The sequence below is a fragment of the Desmodus rotundus genome, chromosome 7, assembly GCF_022682495.2.
Source record: "Desmodus rotundus isolate HL8 chromosome 7, HLdesRot8A.1, whole genome shotgun sequence".
In the NCBI taxonomy this organism is placed as follows: Eukaryota; Metazoa; Chordata; class Mammalia; order Chiroptera; family Phyllostomidae; genus Desmodus; species Desmodus rotundus.
This window is the reverse complement of record NC_071393.1, coordinates 39,472,521-39,497,302: the sequence shown is the minus strand read 5'-3', so window position 1 is coordinate 39,497,302 and position 24,782 is coordinate 39,472,521. Positions and strand designations below refer to the sequence as shown.

General features: G+C 50.7%; 1 long non-coding RNA gene across 1 annotated transcript in view; it reads left to right on the top strand.

Moving 5' to 3' along the window:
• The window catches only part of LOC123479427 (uncharacterized), a 32,652-nt gene extending 11,982 nt beyond the window's left edge, over positions 1-20,670 (top strand). Inside the window, exons 2-4 of the long non-coding RNA XR_006655038.2 lie at positions 1,620-1,813; positions 16,662-16,752; positions 20,457-20,670. This is a non-coding gene — a long non-coding RNA (uncharacterized lncRNA). The remainder of the gene's footprint in view (positions 1-1,619; positions 1,814-16,661; positions 16,753-20,456) is intronic.
• Positions 20,671-24,782: the final 4,112 nt, after the last annotated feature.

The following is a 24,782-nucleotide window of genomic DNA, read 5'->3' as shown; positions in this document are numbered from 1 at the left end:
CTCCTCAGGAGGACAGCCATCAACATGTGTCCCCAACTTACCCTTTTGTGGATCTAAGTGACCCCTGAGTGTCTGGCTCGCTGGTCAGGACTTACTGATTTCTTGTCATGACTATTCTATTACAGCTTATGACCCAGCAGTCCCCAAACTTTTTGGCACCAGGGACCAGTTTTGTGGGAGAAAATTTTTCCAAAGACCAGGGAGGAGGGGGATGGTTTCAGGATGATTCAAGCCCATTTCGTTCAAGCTCACCTCCTGCTCTGCGTCCCGGTTCCTAACGGGCCCGGCCCGGTACCGGTCCGCAGCCTGGGGGTGGGGGACCCCTGTTGTAACACAAAGGGCTCTGGGCCTCAGAACCACAGGACAGAAGAGTAAGAGGAAGCCTGGGAGAGCATGTGCTCTGGCCGAAAAGAACAGGTGGATAAAAAAATTGGTTGAATGGTGCACCTTAAATACAAGTGGCTTTTTTAAAAAAGATTTTATTTATTTATTTTTAGAGAGAGGGGGCGGGGGAGAGAGAAAGAGAGGGAGAGAAACAAAATTCTCTCACACATCCCTACCTGGGGACCTGGCCCACAACTCAGGCATGTGCCCTGACTGGGACTCGAACTGGTAACCCTTTGGTTTGCAGGCTGGCACTCAATCCACTGAGCCACACCAGCCAGGGTGTACCTTAAGTACAAGTGGCTTTTTGATGCTCCTGCCATCCACCTGCCCTGTAGTGAATCTGGAGGGGCAAGGTGAGTATGGTTCAAGTTCGGGGCCCCACACAGGTGCCCCCCATTCATCATCAGGCGGCCACACAGCTGCTCGGATTTGGGCAGCCTGGAAAAGGACGTGCAGGGACCATTGAGTTTCACAGATGAAGCTTTGAGGTTTAACTACCCTCAAATGACTTCAAGGTCCATTACATGCCCCCATTTGTAAATTAGCCGAGGCAGCGCGTGAACTGCTGGCCCTCCAGGCTCATGGGAAAGAGAGAGATTTGGCCTGGGGACGGGTCTCTTCGCTGTCCAGCATCTCATCTCAGTGTGGACTGGCCGTGCTCTACCTGTCGTCAAGCTTGCAGACTTAGGAAGGGATAACAAAGCAGCAGACCAACTGCTGGTGCTGAGGGCGGCCGTGGGGGGGCGGCTGCGGGGCACACGGAGGTGAAGCTTTTCAGCCAGGAAACAGAAATGTAAAGTAACTTAAAACTTTAAGTTATATTTTATCACAGGGGAAGAGTTACGTGTTATCCTAATGTTAACACATTGAGGGGTTCACAAAGCCCTGGCTATACTCTTTGGAACTGTTATACAGAGCTGAAGGCAATAGCAAAACCTAGAAACAAGTGAGACGCCCCTGAGTAGGAGACTGGGACTCTCTTCCTACAGGATGTAGTGCTGAAGTCGGAAACGGGACTGATGCTTCAGTAAGTGGAAAGAGGAAGGAGCAAAGAACAATGTGTAAGTATGAGCCCATTTAGAAAGCTTATACATACACGAGCAGATCCCAAGAGAGTCCTTGTTTGCTAAACATTTTTTTCTCTGGAAGGATACTTAGGCATCTGTTACCGAGGGTTACCTTATGGAATCCTCGCATTTACTCTCTGAGCCTCGGTTTCCTCCTCTTGACAGGCGCCTTGGAATCCCATGTCCCAGGATGTGTGAAGCAGCGGCAAGCGCCCCGGAGAGGCCAGCCCTTCGCCTGCTAGAGAGCCTACAGAAACAGGAGTGTTGATGTTTGCAGGGGCAGCCTGATGTGGGGGCAGTAGGGAGACCTCTGGAGTCGGGCAGGCCTTGGCTGCTACTCTCTACTTGTGGGATCGGAGGTGAGTTTTCTCTCTCTTAGGAGCCCGTTTTCCTCATCAGTTCTTCGGTGTAAAGAGCCCATCACAGCCCCAGGCACCGAGCCTGTGTTTGTCCCCCCTCCCCGCCCCCCCGCCCGTCTCCAGAGTGGCTGAAGTCCCACCCTGTGGGTCTTCATGTGGGCAGGACAGGGGCTTCCCACGGACCCAGGCAAGGGGCTGCCTTTAGGAGTGCATCCCCGACCTTGTGTGTCCTGCTGGGCCATTGCTTGCCCCGAGGTTTCTTCCCCGTGGGGGAAGGGGAGGCCTCCTCCCGGGGAGGGGGCCGTGTTCTCATCCACCAGGCTCCTCACACTCTACTGGCGGGTGGACAACCTTCCTGGAGCAGGGAGCGGGCTAGGCTCCCCAGATCAATTTGCTTAAAAGCCAGTTCGCCAAATGATCAATTGGCTAAATGACTAATTTGCCATAGGATTGAGGATTTGTTCTTTAAATTTCAGTTTCCCTGCGGTTTTGAGCAGCAGCCCTGGCAGCAGGGTGTTGCATGAGTGTCAAATTTTGGATGCTGAGCCCAACTCCAGCACGCACTATTTTGTACGGGAAGGCCAGGCTCGCTCACCCCCAGCCACCCCTGAATCGGCCTCTGGCCTGCTTGCCAGGGGGGCTGTCTCTTCAAATGCATTTCTGTGTTCTCTCTCTTTGCAAGTTTACCCTGTGTCTGCCCTTGAACATGAGCAATGAGAGTGGGTCCCCTCTGGAAGGGAGGCCCAGACCCTTGCCCTGAAGGGGTTCCGGACCCTGCAATGGGATGCCTAAAGGAATGGATTTGCATACCCGAGTTGTAACATGGCATTTGTGCCCTTATTATTATTTAGCGCTTTAACTGAAGTTGCAACTGACATTGATGTAGGGACCATTTCAAAGTGAAGAGATCTAACATTTTATTTATTTATTTATGAAATTTTAAAACCTGAAATTGAGTTTAGAATCATCTCGTTGCCAGCACATAGGACTGTAAGACTTGCTAATTACCCCAAATAAGCAATTTAAGATCTCGAGTTGTGGGGAAAAGATCAGTTATTCCAACTCTTGATTTTCTAGCTCTGTTATCTCTCTGTAACTACGCCTGTATCTGTACCTGTGTTTGTATTCACGGGAGTACCTATACCTAGCAGCAGGCAATGAACAAAAGTAGACTAGTTCCAAATCTCATATGCTTTGGAATGCGCGATACGTTTTATTGTTAGATTTTCGTCCTAAGCAGACTTCGCTTATATCTGCACCTACGTGCATACATGTACCTAATGAACGCGACCTTTTCTTCTTTTTACCTTTTCATCTGGCGGCTGTATCTTGAACAGAACCCTGGGGAGGTGACCTCTGGGAAAGTTAACTAATTTCACTGAGTCTCAATGTCTTCGTGTACAGAGGGGCCAGAAGGCCCCCCTGACGAGGTTTCTGTGAGTGTGGGGAGAGGCAGGCGGTGCACGCAATCGCTCACGGAGTCATGCAGACGTAGGAACTTAACGTGGCTTGAATTCGGGAGGGGCGAGCACGTCCTTCAGAAGGAAAACGTTGCCCTGGCCAAGCTAAAAGCAGAGAGCTCTTTCTTCGCTGAAATTCTTCGTGGGCTTCTCCCTGCCCAAGCTAGGTTCTCTGCTGGCCTGGAAAGTTCTGGGGCAGCGTCATCACTGCACCCTCTTCCCCCGAATGGCTCTGAGCCCCCACCACACTGACTGTCGATTTCCGGGGTGTTCCATGCTCCTCACTGCCTCAGGACCTTTGCACAGGCTGTCCCCACTTTCCCATCTCCCCCCTAAAGGCCCTCTTTAGGTCCTACCTAAATTATCACTTCTTCTGTGAAATTCCTGTGACCTGCCAACAGGTGAGCTCCCCCTGAAGAGTGTTCTCTCCTAAACTTGAACTTACTTATTCTTCATGGCATCGGTTACAACAGTAGTTATTTAATTCATTGTGCAATTATTTGTTTAATGGCCTGGCCTATGAACGTGATGAAGGCAGAGACCGCGTCTTGTTCACTGCTGCATCACAGCGGCATTTAACGCTGTGCCTGGCACGTAGCGGGTGCTGGGTAAACACTTTCCGAGGGAATGAACGAAGCTGGGGCAGTGGGCAAGGGAAGGACGAACATCTGCTGGACTCTGTCTGACATTCTGGCACTCCCCAGCAGAGCCTGGTTTGCTTTCCCTCTTCGGCCCATCCTAGGCTCAGGTCTTTGCCTCTGCTCTGGGGGCTGGAGTCTGTCAGCTGGCAAATGTTCCATGGGGCGGAACAGTAGTCAGCCTGGGTGACACAGAATATAAGGTCTGCTGGGGCTCCAAGGGGGAAACAGCTCTGGGGAGCGGGGTGGTTGGGGGGCTGCACGGAGGGGACAGGACTTGCAGCTGGAGGAAATAAAGGCTGGAGGATGGTCTGGCCAGCTGTCGGCAACACCAGGGGGACTCAGCCAGCACTGTCAGCTGTCAGGGCTGTGGCTTGCTCGGACGGGCAGCCTGGGTGAGCCAGCTCCTAGTCCTGGCAGAGTCCCGAGAGCCCTCAGGCAGAAGGGTTGCTTGAACCTGGTTGAGCGCCTGTCAGTACCTTCTTTTACCTGCTCATCTAGGTATGGGTTCAGGCAGACTGGGGTCACACGGGTCTCCAGCTCCAGGGCCTCGGACAGGCTGGGGATGAAGAAGCCCGAACCCTCTGGTTTCTCACTGGTGCCCCACCCCTTTCATCCATTTCTTGGAGGGCCGTGAACTGGTTCTGCCCCGGCCCCTACCCTCTGCCCCAATGCCATGTGATATAAAAATATTAAAAATAAATAAATAAATGGACAATGTGTGGAATTAGTTGCATTCTCCTCCCCCACCCCTCACTGAACATATTTTTCGGAACCAGAGAATGTTGTAGCTAAAGGAAGCTGGCTTAACCTGCATCTCTCAGGAGGAGGCCAAGACACCAGGAGGTAAACTGAGACTCCCTGACCTCCTATCACACATTGGTGGCATGCGTCTTTGCTTTGGAATGTTGGACACTAATGCCTTAAACTATTGTTAGGTGTCGTATTGTGGGGGTGGGGGTGTGGGTGGGCAAACACCTGAGAGCGGGCCCCTGGGAATGGGAAGTGGGACTCAGCACCCAAAGGTGGGAGGGTGCTGACGCAAGGCCTGAGAGAGCTCGTGCTCCTCCTCTTCCTGCTACACCCCAGTCGGCCCCGGCCCACCCCGGTCCACCCTGGCTGGAGCCTCTGAGGAGCTGCCAACCCTTCAGAGTCTCAGCTTCCCCCTCTGTTGAATGGGATACTAGTCTTGTCTGCTGCTCGCCAGGGTGGGTGTTAGGGTTTCACGATGAGATAGAGGTTGGACTTCGTGATTTCTGAAGTCACCACGTAATTTTAGGAGTCTCTGTCTTGGAGCCTGGGCCTGAAGTCGTGGGAGGCTCTTAAAGAGTTAAAGTTGGAAAGCGACTTGTGTGGGAGGGGTTGCTTCCCAGGCAAAGGGGAAAGACCTCAGTTTCTCTTGTCCCTGTCTGTTGGGTCGCATGTCCCCAGCCTCCCTGGGCCAGGCTGACTGTGGACCCATCTCTCACACGGAACGACAGGGCCTCCAAGCCCTGAATGCCCAACTTCATCGTGTGACTCCTGTTAAAAAAGCCAATTGGGGGGAAATACACTGAGTTGTGCTTTCTTAAGAAAAAATTAACATTTTCTCTAGCTTAGGCAAGGTTCCTACCAAATGTTTCTCAGCACCTTGGGGTCCTCTTGTCTTTGCCTCTGATCTCTGAGAAGTCCTGGCTTTGCAGAACCAGTCGAGGGCCTTCTATAGGAAAGCTGTCTTAGGTCAGCAACACTGAGAGAGAACAGGGCACATCTCCGCCCTCTCCTCCCCAGTCCTCAGGAGGAGAGTGTTCTCCTGAAGAGACCCCCTCCACACCCAGCAGGAAGGACTCGGTCACATGGCTCCATCACCCTCTCCCTCCCACTTATCCTGGCTAAAGCAGAGAAATGTGTGTGGTACCAAGGCCTGTGTTGTGGCCCATCTTTCTCCCTCCTGTTCCACAGTCTACTTTCCCTTCCTTTTCTCTTCCCATCCTGCACACTGAGAGACTTGTGAGCCAATCTCTAGGAGATTGGGGGGTTGCAGAGGTGGGAGAGGCTGATGGTGCTGCAGTAGTCAGGGCGACCTTCCTGGAAGAGGTGACCCCGAGCTGTGCTTTAAAGGATGGCTAGGGATTGGAGAAGCAAGAAGAAGAAGGATAAGCTATAGAAGAGTCCAGGGATGGGTGTGGGAGGCCAGTTCAAGACAGCAGGGTGGCAGGGGGGCAGTGGGTGGGGTAGGGTGGATGGGAGGGAGACCAGCTAAGAGAAGGTTGGGAAGCCAAAGCTGAGACATTTTCTTTGATGGAGAATCCAGTGGTCCCCGGCTGTGGTTGCTTTAGCTAAATAAAGCAGCCACTGTGATTTTGAAACCACAGTGGGCTTGTTCCACTGTGATGGCAACTAAAATTATGGATTATAATTGTTTAAACACAGGGAGGTGTTTTGACCTGAATAGTAATAATGTGACGGGCCTCCTTTGGTGTCTTCCCAAAGCTGACCACGAGCTACCGCCCGTCTACCCATGCGGCCCCTCAGAGAGGGCAGAGGTAATGTCAGGGGCAGCGCCCACCTGGGCCAAGGTCATGGCACTCTCTGGGTCTTCGTGAGGCAGGCCTCGGCGGTGGGGAGGACTGAGAGGGATTCGGGTGAAGTCCTTGTCTGCAGCCTGGGGCTAACGCACAGCACCTGGCAGGGCTTTCGGGAGATTGGGACAAGGCGCCAGGGGGGAGGCAGAGACTGGATGACCAAGAGCCGTGACTGCTCTGGGTAGCAAAGCCAAGTGACCTCATTTTATGGATGAGGAAACTGAGCCCCCAGGGGAGGCTTGTCTTGGGGTTTTTAAAGGACTCCCATCAGCATCATCTCGCCAGTGTTTACAATCAGTCCGAATCATCACGTGGACAAATTACCTCTCTGCACCTCAGCTTTCTCATTTGTGAAAGGGGGTAACACAGATCAGTCTGCGGGGGCAATTAGGAGGACTATGAGAGGCGATACAGGCAAAGCCATGCAGTGACTGGCATGCAGAGCGTGCTCCATAAGTGGTGGTTCTCCCAGTCACACCCCCACCGACCAGCCCCACGCTGTGGCTTCATCAAGAATCATGTCCAGGTAGAGGCGCCAGTGATGCTCGCACCCGCAGCCAGCCCTGCAGGGAGAAGCACTGGCCCTGCGGGTACGTCCAGGGTTGATGTGAGGCTGACAGTGCACAGATGTGAACTCCTCTGAACCCTCCGGGGGGGCCTGGTTCCTTCGCCTGATCCTGGTCTCCCCTTACAGCTTTCAGACTGGATGAGTTTCCGCTGTCCGTCTTGTCTGAAAGCCCCGGGAGAAGGGCTATGGCACACAGTGGTGTGCCCTCTCCCTGCCCCAGCATAACCTTGCAGAGGCCCTAATAAAAATTTCATCAGATCTGAGCTCACTTTACAGCTGGAGAGGCTCGGAAGGAGCTGTAATGTTCGCACAGAGCCCGCCGGCGTTGGCCAGGTCTCCTGACCCCATTTCAGCGCCCTCCCTGCGGCCTTGCTGCATTCACGGCAGAGCTGTCCTCCTGGGTTGAGCTTTTGCTTTCCTCTGCCTGGCGTTCTTCCCCTACCTCTTTGCTTATCTGACTCCTATGTGTCCTTTAGGCCTCAGCTTAGATAGTATGGCTTTGAATCCCCACCTTGACCTTGTTGAAACCCCCTGTGTTTTGCTCTCACAGTATCATCTGGGACAGAGACTGCTGGTTTCTTCCTGCCATATGTGATTACCTTCTTCTTTTTACAAATCCCACTTTGATAGGGAAAGCAACACGTACAGTTAAAAGATTACTTCTCACCGCCTTCCTGACAGCTAGGAAGTCACTGGCTAGTGTTTCTGGGACATTGAGAAAGAGCTGACTACTTTTTCACTTTGCACTTTGCTCTTTGACCCTTTCCTTCATTTTTTCTGGAACACAAATGTGATGGCTGGAGCTCTAGCAGCTGTATTGGATCTTTATGTTAAGGATATTAAGGATGCTTTTGATGCACTCCAGCCATGGGACGTCCACTTCCAGACTTGTTTTCTGTAAGAGATAAAACCCTCCTTTGTTGGTATCACTGTTGCTGGATTTCTATTCCTGGCAGCCAAACTCAGTCTGGATTGATAGAACATTCTCTGTAGCTCTTGTCACAGTTTATGCTGGTTATGTGTAGATCCTTTTAATGCTCAGTTAGGGCAGGGACCCCTCCTGCCTTGTTTACTCATGTATCCTGTGCCAGGCACTCTTAGTGACAGTGGGTATACATTACTTGAATGAATGAATGAAATAATAAAAGAATAAATGGATCCCAACGAGTACCTGGTGTCTACCAGGGTCCTACAGGATCATCTGAGAAAGGGTGACTCTGACAGTGGCCTTCGTAATAATTTTGAGCAACAACTTCAGCTGACAAGGCTGCTGGGACTTACTTTTCTTTTCCCAGTAAATTGGTCCCCCATCATTTTAATTTTGTCCCCAGTCTTAAAGTCTCTTTGAGGGGAACCTCCTATACTCCCACTACCTATAATAGTTATTGAAAAATATACCAGAAACAAAACAAGCCACACAAGAAAACCAAGTTTTTCTTTTCTGTCTTGGTTTTATGCAGTTGCTTTTCTCACATAGTTAGGCTCTTATAAAAGTGTGTGTCTTTCCCCCCCCTCCAAAATGATAGCAGAGTTTTCCCATTTATTAACATCTTAACTGCACTATAATTTTTAGTGGACATACAGCAACCTGTTTTCCATGAAGGGAAATCACTTAGCCTGCCTCCGCTTCTGGCACGTTTAGTTGGAACGATGCAGCGATGAACACCTTTGTGCCTGAAGCTTTTCCTATGTTAAAGATTATTTCCTTAGAGGAGATTCTCAGAAATGGAGTTATTTGATCAAGGGAGATAAATATGTCCCAATGTCATTTGCAAAACAGGAATCGATGCAAAATTAAAGGGAAAGAGAGACTCAGTCCTTTCACGTTTCTCTGGGCTAGGTTTCTCCAGCTGTAAACTGAGCAGGTCAGATTAGAGGGCTCTGGGCTCCCTTACAGACAGGGAGTTCTGTTGCTGGTTGGGGAATAAGGCCTCTCACGTCCTTCAGGGCATGATGTCACGAGGTGAGCGAGGGAGACAGAGACTGAACTGGATATGTCAACCGGTGCCTTGGTTTCTCTGTCCCCCTCAGTTTCCCTACCTCGGCCCCGAGCCGATGGCGCCTGTGGAAGTGGGCCACTGGAGTCCCCGGGTCTCCTTTCTATGTCTTCCTCACCTTAACACTTCTTCCCCTACCCCAGCAACCTTGTACTTTATTGCAACCCTAACCTCTCCTGAGGGAGAAGAGCTTTAGGTCCCCACTGAGTCTGAGGGCCTGTGGAGGTGGGGCGTCACGTTGGAAGGCAGATGTAGGAAGAGAGCAATGCTTAGCCTGAAGGGACACCTCTGGACCCCAACATCAGACCCCAGTGCAGGCCCCCGAGGGACGTGAGGAAAAACCACTTAGGCTCTATAATGAGAGTCTCCAGCCTTCTGCTCTAGGAGGTGGTATCATTGTATTTGTTTTCATTCTGTGCCCCACTGGACCGTGAGCTCCTCAAGGGCAGAGATTCTCTCCGGGTTGTCTCTGCATATGGGGCAGCAGGTGCTTCACTCCCATTTGAAGCCATGAGGGAAGGAAAATGCCCAAATATGAGGAGAAAGAGAGCTGGATAGGAATGAGTGAGAGGCAACTGGCAAGTGTGGGAAAAGTCTTGGGTGGCTCCTTTCTGTCATGGCTCTGTGAACTGAGCCAGCCCCCAATCCCTGCAGCCTGGCTCTTCTTGAGTGTTCAGGTTGCAGATCCCTGGCATGGGTATCGAGGGAATGAGCCCTCCAAACACATATGTTGACAAGGATGGCAGAGAGCGCTATGGGTGGAGGGGAAGCAGGTGCAGAGAGAGGAAGCCAGGGGCCCTGATAGCTCATTTGTTCATCAGAAAATAGTTCATTTATTCACTCATTCTTTCACCAGTGTTTTCGGACATCTGCTAGGGGTTATATTTATGTTAGGGGCTGGGTGTTGAAGGACGGACAACAGAGATATGGCCCCTGCAAAGGCCTAGAGCGCTCTGGGAAAATGCTGGTACCTAGGAAGGCGGTGGATGGTGCCTGGCAGAGTAGGCAGTGAGCATGCAGGCAGGGGTGGTGCTGTGCAGCCGGGGTTGTCGTGCCAGGTGGAAGGGTGTCCCTGGCAGGTTATTGGGCCCTGTGAGCAGCAGCGAGTGAGACACCATCCTGCAGCTCTGCAGGCTGCAGAGGCCCCAGAGAGGAGCTGGAGAGGTACAGGTGGAGAAATGGGGACTCCATGTTGTAATAACTGAGTAGAGCTTTGAGCGGGGTTGGAGGTTATACGTGGGGAGACATGAGCCTGGGAAACGCTGCTTACACATTGCCAAGCAGCGAATAAGATCAAACAGCACAGTAGGATACTAGCTGTGGAAGGTTATATGCAAAAAAAAAAAGTTGATTTCATTAAGGGCAAGGCTGAGTGATCTGTTACATGGTTTTTGAAAGTTTAACCTTACTATATTAGTAGTTAAAATCTCCTTATCATAATAGTACTCATATAATTGAGAAGTAGAACAGTACTAAAGCTTGTGGGCATGGGCGATGTTTCCTCGAGGTTCCTTGTCACGTAGTAGAATGGCACCCAATACAAATAGTTTGGGATGATGCCCCCCAGGGCTTCTCCCATGGTGGGTCAGGGCAGCTTTGGGCCTCTGGGGGAAGACCTGGCACCACAGGTGGTCCAGCGACATATCCACTTTTCTTGGGGAGTAACAGGGGCTGATCGGTTTCTCTCCATGAGCAACAATTAGCAAATACTCCTCCACAATCAGCAAAGCAAAAGCTGTGCCTGGGTTGACACTTCTCTTTCGGAATGGGTATAACTGGTGACATCCAGCCACATTGGGGCTGGTAGCATATCAAAATTATTCCTCTGTTGTGACAGGAAAGGGGGAAAATGTGCTCCCTGTGGCCTTCAAAGTTTTAAAAATATTTTGTTTCTTTCAGCATAGCTTTGCTGGGGTTGGGGCATAGCGTGATGGATGTTTGTTGAGTGACTAATTGTTGACTGGTAGGCTAATGGCCTCCACTGAAGTAGCCTGAGCGAAGAAACCACTGAGTGGGAGGTAGTGTCTGGTTATGCATCTTACTCATCTGCTGATCACCAGGCCACACTGCTGAAACGCTAAAGGGAAGCCCCGAATATGGAAGACATGAAAATACCAGGAGAAGAAGGAGTCAAGTTAGTCAGGTTAGGGGTGGGGAAGAAGGGGTAAGATCCTCAGTGTTGAACAAATGCAGTCCAGAAAACAGGCGATTTCTTAGTAGGTGTCTTGGTCACTAATTGCTTGGTGCAAGAAACAGAATTATAACAAACGTAGCTTTTAATAATAATCATAATTATAATAAATTTGCTGGGAGACTATAAGGAATGTCATTGAACTCAAGGGTAGGGATGGAAACCAGTCCTGTGAGAGGCTCCAGGTGGAACTACTAGAAAGTTATCAGAGACCCAGACAGCTGCTTGCCTGTGCTCTGGGTCCCTCCCTCTCTGGGGCGTTGTGGTCTTTAATCTCGGCCACTTTCAGTAGGTCTGTGTCATTTTTTCTCTGCAGACTGGCCCTCTCAAGGTCCAAAAATATTCACATCAATCAGGATGTGATCTCTCAGATCATGGACTCAATATGAAGAGTCTAAATATAAATTCCCAGAAGAAGGAATCTGATTGGACAATGGCCAGCCAATGGGGTGCCTCCTCTCAGTCCTGCGTCCATCTCTGTTCCAACAGGGCTTATTCAGGTGTATAAACATGGCTGCAGGGACCATTCCTGTGGATGGGAAGGTGTTCTTCAGAGAGGGGCACGCAGAATGGCAGGTACATTGGCTAACATGTCTGCTATTAGGGAAAACTTGAATGATTTGGCTGTTGAATAAAAATATTCAACAATGACTAGAAAATGCCCACCATGCACTTTTAAAAATGAATAGCTTCTGAGTCCCGGCCGTCATAAGGGCCTACATAATAGCTGATTTCTGAGGAGTTCCCCTCTCATTTTCCAAGTCTTTGGAGAGAGCAGTTAGTAGAAAATGTTAATGGCCAATTTTAGCAAATGACCATTTTGGTGCTCCCAGGCCACTAGGACTGTCCAGAGCTAATTTTTTAGAACGTCCCCTTGATGATTCTCTAGCAACTTGTTTAAGGTTGACCTAGAGACACACCATGGGCTCTGCTCCAAATGCACAGCTCAGCCTAGATTTGCTTTACTGTGGGCAAGGAAAAGCCACTCCAATTACTTCATGAAGCTCTCTCATCTCTGGACAGTCTCTGGCTTGTCCAGGCTCCCTGTGCAGGTGCTGGTTGTGGCTGGGCAGGTAATGCACAGCCTTCTGAGATGGCTGTGTGCCTGAATCTCATTAGAATCACTAAGGAGCCTTAATCCCACCCTGGTTTACAGTTGTGTCTCTGTGTCTCTGGGCTCCTTCTCTGGAAGGCAGGAGGTATGCCTCCCTCTGATACCACCTATGCAGCTTGGGCAGGCCTGGCTACTGGTGTCTCTCCCCATTCCCTCTGCTCCTCCAAGGTGGCTCTCAGGAAGAACCTGACGTCCATCCTCACGCCCAGATATGACTAGAAGTCACCGCAGTCCCTCTCCTGGACTACACTTTGAGGCCTTTCACTGTGGCATAGTCTGTGTTGGCGCCTGTGAACGGGCCTGGAGCCCAGCGGGCAGGGGAGTGCTTTTCTGAGGCGCAGGCTGTCTCAGTTCTGAACTCGCACCCAATGGCCGGTTGCCCCCTTATAGCAAAAACCAGCCCCAAGAGAGCAGCTGTTTTTCTAGGTCTTCATCATTAAAACATAGCAGCCTCATGAGCTGATCCACAAGGATGCTCCACTCCAAGCTTCCAGTCCTAACTGGCGGTGTTGGCACCTAGTAGGCCCTCACCTAGTGGGTGCTTGGTTGATGGGTAGGTTTGCTGTCTCACTGCTTAGTCCCTGTGGGCCTTTCCCTGCAGATCCCAACCACAGGGTTGGGCTTACAGCCTGGGGCTCCCTCACCACCATTTCACTGCCTCCTTCCCCACAAAGGACAGCTTCCCCATGTAACCTTTTTCAGTGGCTCTGGCTTCCCTGGAGTGTTGACTTAGTCGGAGAGCACGCTCCCCCCTAACCTGTGCGTGTTTGCTCACTGGAGGAGCAGGCAGTAGGTCTGCTTGACTCTGTGAGCACACAGGTTCCTCTGTCTTTACAGGAGCGTCCCACGGAGGGGTGTGCCTGGGGTGAGGGTTTGCTCAGCAGGGAGGCTCAGCTTCCTGCTTTGCTGCCGGTTATCACAGGCCGTTCTAATGCTGCTCAAACAATATTGAGAATAACCCTGGCTCAATAGCACCAGTGTTAGGCTGCAAAGTCAATATTGGCTGAGCAAACATGGCAAATAAGGAGTTGCTATTTGCGTAGCTACGAGCACTTGTGTGCTCCGGCTGCCTGCCGACAGGGCCCTGGAAATGAACGGGCAGGGAGGCGGTGTCTGGAGGTGGAGGGGCCCGGAGAGGGGCTAGGCCAGGATTTCTCACCTCACCGGCTGTTGACAACTGGGGTGGATAATGCTTTGTTGGTGGGATGGGCCTGTCCTGTGCCTGGAAGCAGCATGCCTGGCCTCCACCCACTAGATGCCAGTAGCACCCTCTCTCCAGGCGTGACAAACTGAAATGTCTCCAGATATTGCTAAATGTCTCCGGGGGGGCCACCTCTCTTGGCTGAGACCCACTGACTCTGCCCTGGGCCAGACCAAGGAGCAGGAGGGCACGGGAGTGAGAAGAGCCTCCTTGACCCTGTTGCTCACCAGTTTGGCCGGCCCATCTTCTGTGAGTGCTGAGAAAAGCCAGGCTCTTCAAGAAAGAAATGCAGCGTAAAAGTGCCTCTCCAATGGAGGGGCCTTTTCAGTGGCTGGCTGGGTGTCTCTGGCCACCTCTTCACCCTCGCCCTGTCTTGGAACCCACTCCTGTTCTCCACCCTGAGAGAGAGAGAGAGAGAGAGAGCTTACGAGACACTCTGATAATTTACATTTGTCTCTTGTAGAATTCCTGGCATGTTTTGCTCTGGCCGGTGACCTCTCAGTCACACACGCTTATTTATAACAATCTGTCCCTGGCTTTGCGTCCTCTTCTTTGTCACCCGAGGTTGGTCTGCGAGCTCTTGAATCCTGCAAGTAGCTGTGGCCGGGCCTGTGGGAAGGCACGTGGCAGGGAGGACAGAAGGGCACATCGCCAGTCACAAGGACCTTCCTGGGGACAAGCTGCAAACCCAGAGCTCTGCAGGGTCACAGCTAGGCTCCCCTTTGGCCCTCTCTCAGGAAGGGGCGAGAGAGAGTGTGTTTACAGCCTGGGCAGGAAGGTGGTGGAGAGCCCCGCTGAACAGCTCTGGCCTAGTTCTGATGTCAGAGCCTCCCTTGGGAGGCTGGGCTCTCAAGAAGCCCCCAGCAGGGAAGGATTGGTAATTAAAATAAGGCCGTGGTAGCAAATGAGCTTTCAGTACAGATGCCTTCCTCATGTTGATTCCTTTGCCTATGACAGGAGCAGGAGGGCCCATCTCTGCAGAGCCATGACAATGGGGGTCCTGCCCCTGTACCCATCGGCTTTGGCTGCAGGAGTAGCAGGAGGGGGAAAGGCTCTGAGACTTCAGTAAGGAAATGTGTTTATTTTCTGGAAGGAAGGACAGGGGCAGTTGGAGCAGAGCTGGGCAGCTTTAGTTGCTTAAGCAGCTGCAGAACGTTTTTCCCCAAACAATACGTATTTCTCTATGCACCACCCCATTTGGCCTCTCTCCCACCCCTTCCTTCCTCCTCACACCTCTGTCCCCTGGGCAGGCTTAGGAGAAGGTATGCAGGGAACCTGCCACATGTGCCCGAAGGTGCCTGCCACATGTTGCCTACAGATGTCGCCCAGAGAGCAGAAGGGTTTCAGCACTTTGCAGCTCCGCCTGATTTCTTTAGAGACTTGAATGGGGGCTGCTTAGCAGGACCAGACCCTCCACTCAAAAGCCAAAAGTAGGAAAGAAACACTTCTTTCAACGCCATCATTTGTGGAGCCACGCAGGGAAATGGGACCTGTATCTGGAGCACCTGGGTAGAGAGCCTTGGGGCATAGCCCACCCCAGCAGAGCCCCCTCTTCACTCCCCCCCCCCACCCCCGCGCTGTGGCCTTATCCTGGCTCCCCTGCTCCCCCAGCCTCCTGCTCCCCACTCCCTGCCAGTATAGTTCTCTTCCTGTGGCCAAATGGTATGGTGAGGGGCTGTGGCTGTCCGCGAAGCCACAGCGGAAGCAATGGGGATGCAAAGGCTGGAGCTGGGTCCTCTGTATATGACCTATGACCTCTGCTTCGGCCATAGGTCACTCTGCCCTCCCTTGCATTCTGAGATTCTGTGTCAGCTTTTGTTTGAATAGAGGCTTGTGCTGTTAAAAAAAAAAAAAAAAAAGGAAACTTACAGTCAGAGTAGAAAATGATTTGACCCTTAAGCCAGGGTAACTGAATTTTAATCCATGTCTGCCACTTACTGGCCACAGTCCTTTAAAGGTGCTTTAGTTGTTCTGAGTTTGAGCTGTCCCACCTGTGGTGTGGGAATAGTAGCATTTAGCTGGCAGGCAATTACGAGGACTAACTGAGACAGCGTGTGGGCCTGGTGACAGCACTGGGCACGATGTCACAGACACCTAGGGAATGTTCATCCCCGATGTCCTTCACCTTTCACCTACCTGATGCTGCCCAGGTTCACGGCCCAGCCTAAGTTCTGCCCCCACCAGACAGTCTCTGCTGACCTCTCTTCTCCATCCCTCTTTGAGAGATGGAGAGCAATAGAACGTCGGCAGCAGGATCAAGACTGGGCTTTGAGTTCCCACTCAGCAGCTTAGTGGCTGTTAGACATCAGGCCAGTGGCTTAACCTCTCTGTGCTTTCCTTTCCTTATCTGTGTAACGGTCCTGATCATACTTTTCTCAGAGGTAGCAGCAAGTCAGGATAAGGCAGTGCATCAGAAATGTTGATATGGTATGAAGTCCCCTTAGGAAATTGTTTAAAATGACGATTTTTTTGGCCTTACTGCCCAGACTTCTGATACAGTTGGTCCAGGGTGGGGTGCGAGAATCTGCATTTTAGGTAAGTAGGCAGGTGATTGTGATGTAGACAACTCACTGAGAAGGGGTCCAGTGCGTGTGTGCGCCCGGAGTCCAGGGCCCCAGCAGACTGTGTGCAGCTGAGGCCACCACGGCACACAGGCACCCTCTTCTCTCCAGCTGCTCGCTCAGGGCTCCTTGCAAAGTCCTTTCAAGTACTTCTGAGGTTGCCCCCAAAGTGCCACATCACATCGCAGTCACCACTCAGTGCTCGTCCAGTTCCTTCTGTCCTGGCCAGTCTCCCACCTGTCCCTGTCCTTCGCCCAGGCTGCTGAGTGGTCCTCCCTGTTGCAGCCATTGTCTATGACGAAGGCACTGAGTCCTACTTGTCCAAAAGTGCCACGATGCAGCGTCAGTCAGGGGCAAGGTCCGAGGCAGAATATGGGACTTCAGCTCTGTGCAACTCGGAATCACAGGGCCACTGGGCCCTAAAACTGTACAGAATGGTACAGAGTGCCTCATGCTAAAAGCACCGCAAGGCCTCTGGCCAACACTCTTATCCTTATTGGAGCTGAAAACAGTCCAGGGCTGGGCATGGGCCAGATGCTCTCCCTTCCCCACAGGATGTTGAACTCCGGATGTGGCAGACACATTTCTTCCTTCCTCCAAGTCCTTTGGCAACTCGCAAAAGGCTGGGAGCAGAGTATAAACCTGGTGAGCGCTTTTGGAACTGGCTGGTAGCTGAGGGAATGGCAGGGGGTGGCGGCGGCTCTGTGGGATGGGCTTTGCCTATTTTCCTATCACACGCATGCTGCTGCCTTATAGCAGGAGGCTCATTCCTCCACTACCCCTCTCATTGCCTTCACCCCCCGAAAATGCACCCCTCTATTCATCTAAGGCCTTCACACCTAACTGCAGTCTTCCTCCTCCCAAAGGACTGCCGTCACCCTGAGGGTCGTCGGCATCCTTGTGAATGACGCATCTGTCATCCACGCCTCACGCGCCTCCTAACCCTTTCAGACCTGACGGTCATGACCGCCACGCCCATACTCTCCGTTCTACCCCACGTGCTAGGGACTCCCAAAGCTGGCTGATTACCAGTGCCACTTGCGGAGCAGTGAAATATAGATCCCCAGGTCCCAGGAACTACAGACATGGGACCCAGAAGCTGGACGTGCCTGCCTGATAACCAGCCAGTCGAGGACCATCCGAATCATGTCCTCGTCCACTGTGCTTCTCCCTGGAGTGCAGACTGATGGTGGACTACGCGCTGCCACAACCCGTCACCTCCAGGCCCTTCACTCGCTGTACCTGGGTCCCCTCCTCAAGGCACCTAGGCTTCTGACCCTTCTCTTTTCTTCCTGTCCATCAGCTTCCTCCTGGCTTAGTTTGTGGCCTTCTTGTCAGCCCAGACTGCAGGAGCCACACTTTCACACTGGTGCCGTGGCCTCGTCCCTCGTCTCTGCCTGCTTCCCGCTACACCTATGTGATAAAACAGAGGTCGCTCTCCTGCACTCCTGCCACCAGGTTGTCCCTGATAGCCCTGGGATCACCGCCACATGGCGATGAAAGGGGTCTCCACTCCTTTGAGTCCACTGGGATACCTGGGTCCTCTCGTGAGTCATCAGCCCCGTCTCCCAGTCCCCTCCACAGCCATTTCAAGCTTCCACCGCTTTCTCCTCAACCCCCGCCCCAGCACCCCACCTTGTGCACCTACTCCCTTCTCAGCAACTTGGACAGGGCCCCTGACCTCCGGGCTCTCACAGCCTAAAGTGGGAAGCAGACAAGGAATCATTATCAGGGTTCTTGGTTGTGATAAAGGACAGGTGCCATGCCCGGCCACCTGCCTCTCAGGGAAAATGAAGCCATTGGGTGGAAACTGCCTGCAACAAGGGGTTCTGTAGCCTCTGCACCCCTATGATACCCACACCCCCGGCCTCCTTCCCCCACTCCCCCCGGAACGGGCTCCCTTCCTGCTTCACACACCCCTCCTCCTCTGTGCTCTGGCTCCCCGCCCCCCAGGGACATGATGGATGGGCTCCCCTCTCAAATGTTTAATTTCTTCTTCTCTAGCACTGTGTAGCTCAATCCCTTCTATTTTATTGTTGATTCTAATATTAACTGTTTGTTGAACTATGTGCAGGTAAGTCTCATTGATAAGATTCCTCACAAAGAACCAACCATGAAATATTGGGTTGGCCAAAATGTCTGTTTAGTTTTTCCTGTAAAATAAGAGACACCTTTTTCTTTCTTAAAAAAAAAAATTACATATTGATTTTTTTTGAAAGAGAGGAAAGGAGAAAAAGAAAATATATAAATCAATTATATATTGATTTGTGGACCCACTTTTTTATTGCATTAATTGGTTGATTCTTGTATGTGCCCTGACTGGGGATCAAACCCACAGCCTTGGTATATCAGGATGGTGTTCTAGCCCACTGAGCTACCCGTCCAGGGCAAAGACACATTTTTCATTTTCACCAATAACTTTATTGATTTGGATATTTTGAGAATGTCAGCTATCTCCCGCATGGTATAACGTTGATTGTTCTCAATTAATGTCTCGGTTTGATTGCTATCAACTCCAACTGGTCTACCCGACCGTGGAGCATCGTCCAGTGAGAAATCTCCAGCACGAAACGTCACAAATCACTTTTGACACATTCAATTGGTACAGCACCTTCTCCACACACTGCACAAATGTTTTTGTGTGTGTGTGTTTCGGTTGCATTTTTACCTTTCTTGAAATAATAAAGCATAGTGTGTCCAAAATGTTGCTTTTTTTCTTCCATCTTCCCTATTAAAATGGCCACACAAAAATTCATCAATTTTGATGATTTTTTTAAATGCCCACTGATATGACAGCTGTCACAATACAGTCTAACAAAATTGGTTCAAATGAAGTTAAAGGCAACCAAGTGCTACTACAGCCATCTTATGGGAAAAAACCAAATGAACGTTTTGGCCAGCCCAATAAAATAGCCATTTGGCGTGGGCGGGGTTGAGCATGTAGAAAAGCAGAGAAACTCGAGGTCTAGTAGGGGAGAAGGGGTTGGGCTGTCACTCCCCCTGAGTTCTTTAATTCTCACAACAGCTCCATACGACAGGTATTACCCCATTTTGCCTTTGAGAAGTAAGGCGACTTGTGTAATTTGCTGAGCTGCTGTGTCACTCATTCAATAGGAAAACTGAACCCATTCTGGGCATTCCCATACGAAGAATGTTAATTCAGGGAATTAGAGGCCGAGGCAGATGCACGAAGTGGGTGGAGCGAAGGTCAGGAAGCCATTGCTGAAGGTCAGTCTGCAGGCTCAGCAGCGAATGGTTCTCCAGAGCTCATCTGGAAGCTGTGTGCCACCTCCAGGAATCTGATGCCCACAGCCTGCAGCCGTGAGCAGGTGAAGCTGGCCCGCACTGCTGCAAACCCTGCATCTGCCTGTGGGTCTGCCTCTAACCATCTCTGGAGAAGAATGGCCTTTCCTTTCCTTCTCCTTTCAAATAGCAATGGAATGTCTCATTGGCGGAATCTAGGCTGGGACCCTATGCAGAAGGGGAACCTGGGAACCCCAATTCTCAGATTTGACCATGGAAGAGGGTGGCAAGGATTCTGAGTTGACAACAGACAGCCCAGCACAGCTGCTGCCAGGCAAAGCTAGGGACAGAACTCAGGTCTGTGACCCCTGCCAAACTTACTCATAAAGAACTTTCGTCTTCCCTGCTCCTGCTGCTCTCAAGAATGGTCTGGAATCTTTTTAGCCATCAAGTGGGCATGGAAGGTGTGGGCTACTAATTGCAGACTGAACCATCATGCACTTTCCTTCTTCTGAAATAGCACTTCTTGCTTTAGAATCAAACCCAAACGCTCAAGGAATCAGCTTCCAGTCTGTGGTTCTGAAGTTCTTTTAGAAGCAGAGTCCTTCATTCAGATGTTACACAGACCTCCACTCTCCATAATGGACGCTGTGGGACTGCTGGACGCCATGCTGACCATCCTCTTCGACTTTCCCTGGGGTGGGGGTGGTAACAACGAGGTTCTGGAGAACATCAACCAGAAGGAGGCCCAGGAACTTCCTCTTAGCCCAGAAAATCTTGGCGAGTGGCAGAGGATTCTGGGAGTAGAGTGCTAAGAAAAAGACCTTTATCTCTTTCCTCCCACTCTTGCAGGGGGCTTTTATAGGTCAATGACCAGACTTCTTTGGAAAGGAATAGGGCCTCAAGGTTTAATATCTAGGAATGGAGCTATAAAGAAAGTTGTGTCCCTTCAACTACAATTTTCCATGGGCTTCACCATGTTTTCCTGGAATAGCTTTGGCTGGGAGGATGGGGAACTTCTTATTAACAAGCAATGTCCCGGTCTGGGTGAGGCATTCTTTAAGGATCCTTAGAGTCCATAGTTTTGTTCTGTCTTTCTTTCCCAGATCCTGCGGACTCCTGGCCAACATTTGTGTCTGTGTGTATGTTCACTTAAGTGAGAGAGACACTGGATCCTAAATTATTCTTGGTAAATTGCAAATATTATGAAATGTATCAACACTCTGGGCCAAGACAAATGTAATTTTGGATTATTAAGTCCACATGACAAGAGTACTTATTAATTTTTATTTATCTTGAGTGAATTAACAGGAACTAGCAGTGGGAAAAAATAATTGTCTTTCTTCTCTTTCGTAAGAAACAGATGATTTGGAGAAAGCCCTAAGAAACAGTAGCATAAAATCACAGAATGTTGGGCCCTAGCTTGTGTGGCTCAGTTGGTTGGGTGTCATCCCACAGGCTGAAAGGTCACCAGTTTGATTCTTGATCAGGGCACATGCCTTGGGTTGTGGGTTTGGTCCCCTGTTGGGGAGCAGGAAGGCAACCAATCAATATTTCTCTATCACATTGATGTTTCTCTCCCTCTCCTTCTCCCTCCTTTTTCCTCTCTCTAGAATTAATGAAAGAAAACAAATGAAAAAAATCATAGAATGTTGGAACTGAGAGAAACCTTTATTTGTTTTAATTCAACAAATATGTATATGTATGGGGTACCTCCTAGGTCCCAGGGATTCAAAAGCAGAAAAGGAATTATTCCAGTCCTCAAGGAGCTCAGAGCCTAGTAGGGAGATATCTAGTGAGAAAACTGCAACAATAGGAATGTAGTCAAAGAATAAAGATTCTATGAAGTTAGGGTGGGCTCTCACTAACTCTTTGGTGGGGTAAAAGAGAGCCAGGGAAGCCTTCCTTGAGGAACTTATATCTGAGCTGGGTTTTGTTGTATGAATAGGAGTTCGGCACAAAAATTTGGGGAAAGATATTCTTGTCAGAAAGAATTAGAACAAGGGATTATTAAACCATAAACTGAGTTCAGAAATCCAGCAGTCTGAAGATATAAAGTGCAGGGAGATGAGGAGAGAGAGGTGGAAGGGCCCAACCTGAAAGCTGAGCCAAGGACTGGTCTGGACTTTTCCTCAGTGGTGAGGGGTAGGGGCAGTCCAAGGGCATGAAGCAGGGGCAAGGGGAAGAGCACTTTGGTGGTGCTATAGAGGATGCACGGCTGGAAGCAGGAGATACATGTGAGGAGATTGCAGTGATGGGAGATAGAGGCCAGGTGGGGCGATACGAATGGAGAAAAGTAATTGGACTGTATTAGTTTCCTTTTGCCTCTCTAACAAATTGCCACAAATTTAGTGGATTCACAGAATGCAACTTAAGTTTCTTACAGGTCTGGAGACGAGGCGTCCAAAATCAGCATCCCTGGGCTACAGTCAAGGTTGGCTTTTCCTGGAGATTCCAGGGGAGAATCAATTCCCAGGTTGCCATTCCCAGCACCTAGAGTCCGCCTGCATTCCTTGGCTCATGGACCTTCCCTTCATCTTAAATACGCACCACTCCAGTCTCTGCTTCCAACATCATACCCCCTTTGTCTCACTCCACGTCTCCTGTGTCCCTCAGTCATGGATCTCCAGGGCCCACCTGAATAACCCAGGATAACCTCCCCATCTCAAGGTCCTTAACCTAGTCACACTTGCAAATTCCCCATTGCATTAACATGCACAGGTTCCAGGGAAGGCTATTATTCAGCCAACCACGTGGATGCAAGGGATTTAGGGCGGTGTAGCCAGTACCATTCAGTTACAGATTAGGGGGCAATGGAGGTGAGAAAGGAGTGGCTGAGATATCCCCTCTGGTTACTGGGTCGAGCAATAAGGGGATGGCGGGGCTACCAACTGAGGTAGAGAAAGAGGTCAGAGCAGATTTGGGAAGTCGTTTTGGGGGAGGACAGAGAAAAATGAGCTCTATTTATCAAATTTCAGATGTCCAGTGAACCATCGGATCTATAGAATTGGAGGGAGAGGTCTGGGTGAGAAAAAAAATCTGAGGTCACTAACATGTAGGGTGAAGTCAAAATAGGGGGTGTGAATAAGGACACTCAGGGAGATACACAGAAAAATTCTTAAATGTTATGGTACCTCAAGATCATCTTGGGATAGGGTTGGCAGGTTTAGCAAATGAAAACATAGGATGCGCAGTTAAATTTCAATTTCATAAAATCAAGTAACTTTTTACTGTAAGTACATTGCAAATATAGCCTGCACCTCTGGGTGTCCTGAATTTCATCTGGCAGTCCTCCTTAGGGAGTTTGTTGAAAAGGCACATTCGTGGGCTCCCCTCCCAGAGATGTTGGCTCAGTCGGTCTGCGGAGCAAGGCCTGGATACCCGCATGCCCACCCGTGCCCCAGGAGGGTCTCATGCAGTTAGACCTGTGATAGGCACTGAAGGAGAGTGATGTCCAGAGAGGCCTCAGAAGTGGCCCTGGGGACCCCAGCACTTAAGGGAGAGAAGAAAGAAGCCAGTACATGAGCCCAAGGAGGAACAGCTGGAGCAGAGGATGAGGACTGGCCTGGGTGCCATCCCTGGTTACCTGGTCACGGGCGGTGAGCACACAGCTGCAGTGCAGTGAGAAGCTGTAAGGGGTGCACCGAGAGGAGGCCGCTGACTACCAACATGAGGTCAGTGATGAGTGCAGTGATGAAGTTCATGGACTCCCTACGGCATGCCTCCCGGGTTCACCGGAGCTGTCCCACAGCCATGACTGTTCCTGGAACACAGTGACAGCCTCTGCATGTCTCAGCTCCTCTGTCCAGGGCTGTCCCAGTGCACCTTGGTTGCAGGAAGGTACCATTCAGGGCAACCCTCACCAGTTGGGAATGTCAGTTAGGGGGTCAGTAACCAAGCCTCCCAGCCTCTGGGAGCTCAGTCCACTCCATTCCTCAGAGGGGCCCAGAGGGATGGCTCTCCATTGCCCACAGCGGTGACCTGCTTATTAATTGCCCTTGGTCAGCTTTTCTCCCTTCCCTATCTTACTCCATAACCCCACCCACTTATACTATATGTACCGATGTCTTTTTTCAGGTCTGCCTCTGGGAGGACCCAAACCAGGACCTTGGAGATGGCTGTTTCCATGGAGTCATGGGGAGGAGCTGAAGGCAATGCAGGGAGGCTTGTCTTTGGTAAACTCCAGAGGACCCCTGGTGAGCCCCCTCCTTATATTCAGCATCCAGCCCTTGGTACTTATATCATGATTCTGAGTTCCCCACATCCCTCTGCAGAACCCCCTTCTGGGGCACTTGAATCCTGGTGGGCCATTTCACTGGCTAATGAGATCCACACCTGCCCTCTTCCCTGCTCCCACAGGTAACGCTCTCACACTTCCAACAGGCCCCCAATGTCTTAGAGAAGGAAGGAGAATCAACTTTACTGTGACATGTTCAGCTCTGCTGTCTTATTTCATTTTCACAACAACTCCATTATTCCCATCTTCCAGATGAGAAAACTGAGGCTTAGGGTAATTAAATAACCCAAGGTCCTCAACTCAGCCAGTGGTGGAGCTGGCATGGGGGGATGTGGGTCTGTTGTCTCTAGACTGACTCAGACGCATGGCAGGCATTCGAAGATGGAGCCCAACTCAACCATGCCTCTTCTTTCTCTGCGTAGGCCTGAGATGGAGTTTTCTGTAGACAGTTATTCAAGGGGCAGAGCTCTCTGACCTCTCACCTCTTGGGTGACAGTCTTACCTGCACTCCCAGTGAAATGTGACACCCAGGGCTGGTACCTTTGGAAACTAAGTCTGAGCCCTGTGCCCTTACCTCTGTTGGCCTGAATGTGACATCTCTCTCTGGTCACAGGATCACATTTGCTTTGGAAGCAGCCCAGCTCTGTGTGGGCTCAGATGGAGCTTTGGGGCCACTTAAGTCCCTGGGTCTTTTTCACATGGACTGCTGCCAGTGCGGGAGCTCCTGGGGCAGTTCATCATTTCAAACCCAGACACAGGCCTTGATGTTCGTGTTAAGACTGTGGTTTTCATGGTTTGGGCTAATGTCACCAACAAAATGAAATGCAGTAGGTGTTGATATTGCTTCAGGGGTAAGCAGAAGTAGGCTCACAGTTGTAATACAAATGAATAATACAACAATTAATAAATAATAATACAAAAATAAACTCTGTATTGTGTGCTCACAACTATAAATCCACTTTTGTCCAGCCCAGTATAAGGCTGTTTGTTAGCAATGAACAGATTCACATTTTGTGTTTCTCGTATTCCCAAGTAGACTGAGCATGTCTTGAAAGCAGAGGCCATGATTTAATGCCCACGGGACCTGGCACAAAGGTGTGCAAAGGGTAGGCGTTCCACAAGTGCTCCTCTTGCCTGACTGAGGGTCAGAGACGTCCCTCTCAGCGACACCCCCACCGCCCCCCAGCACACTGGC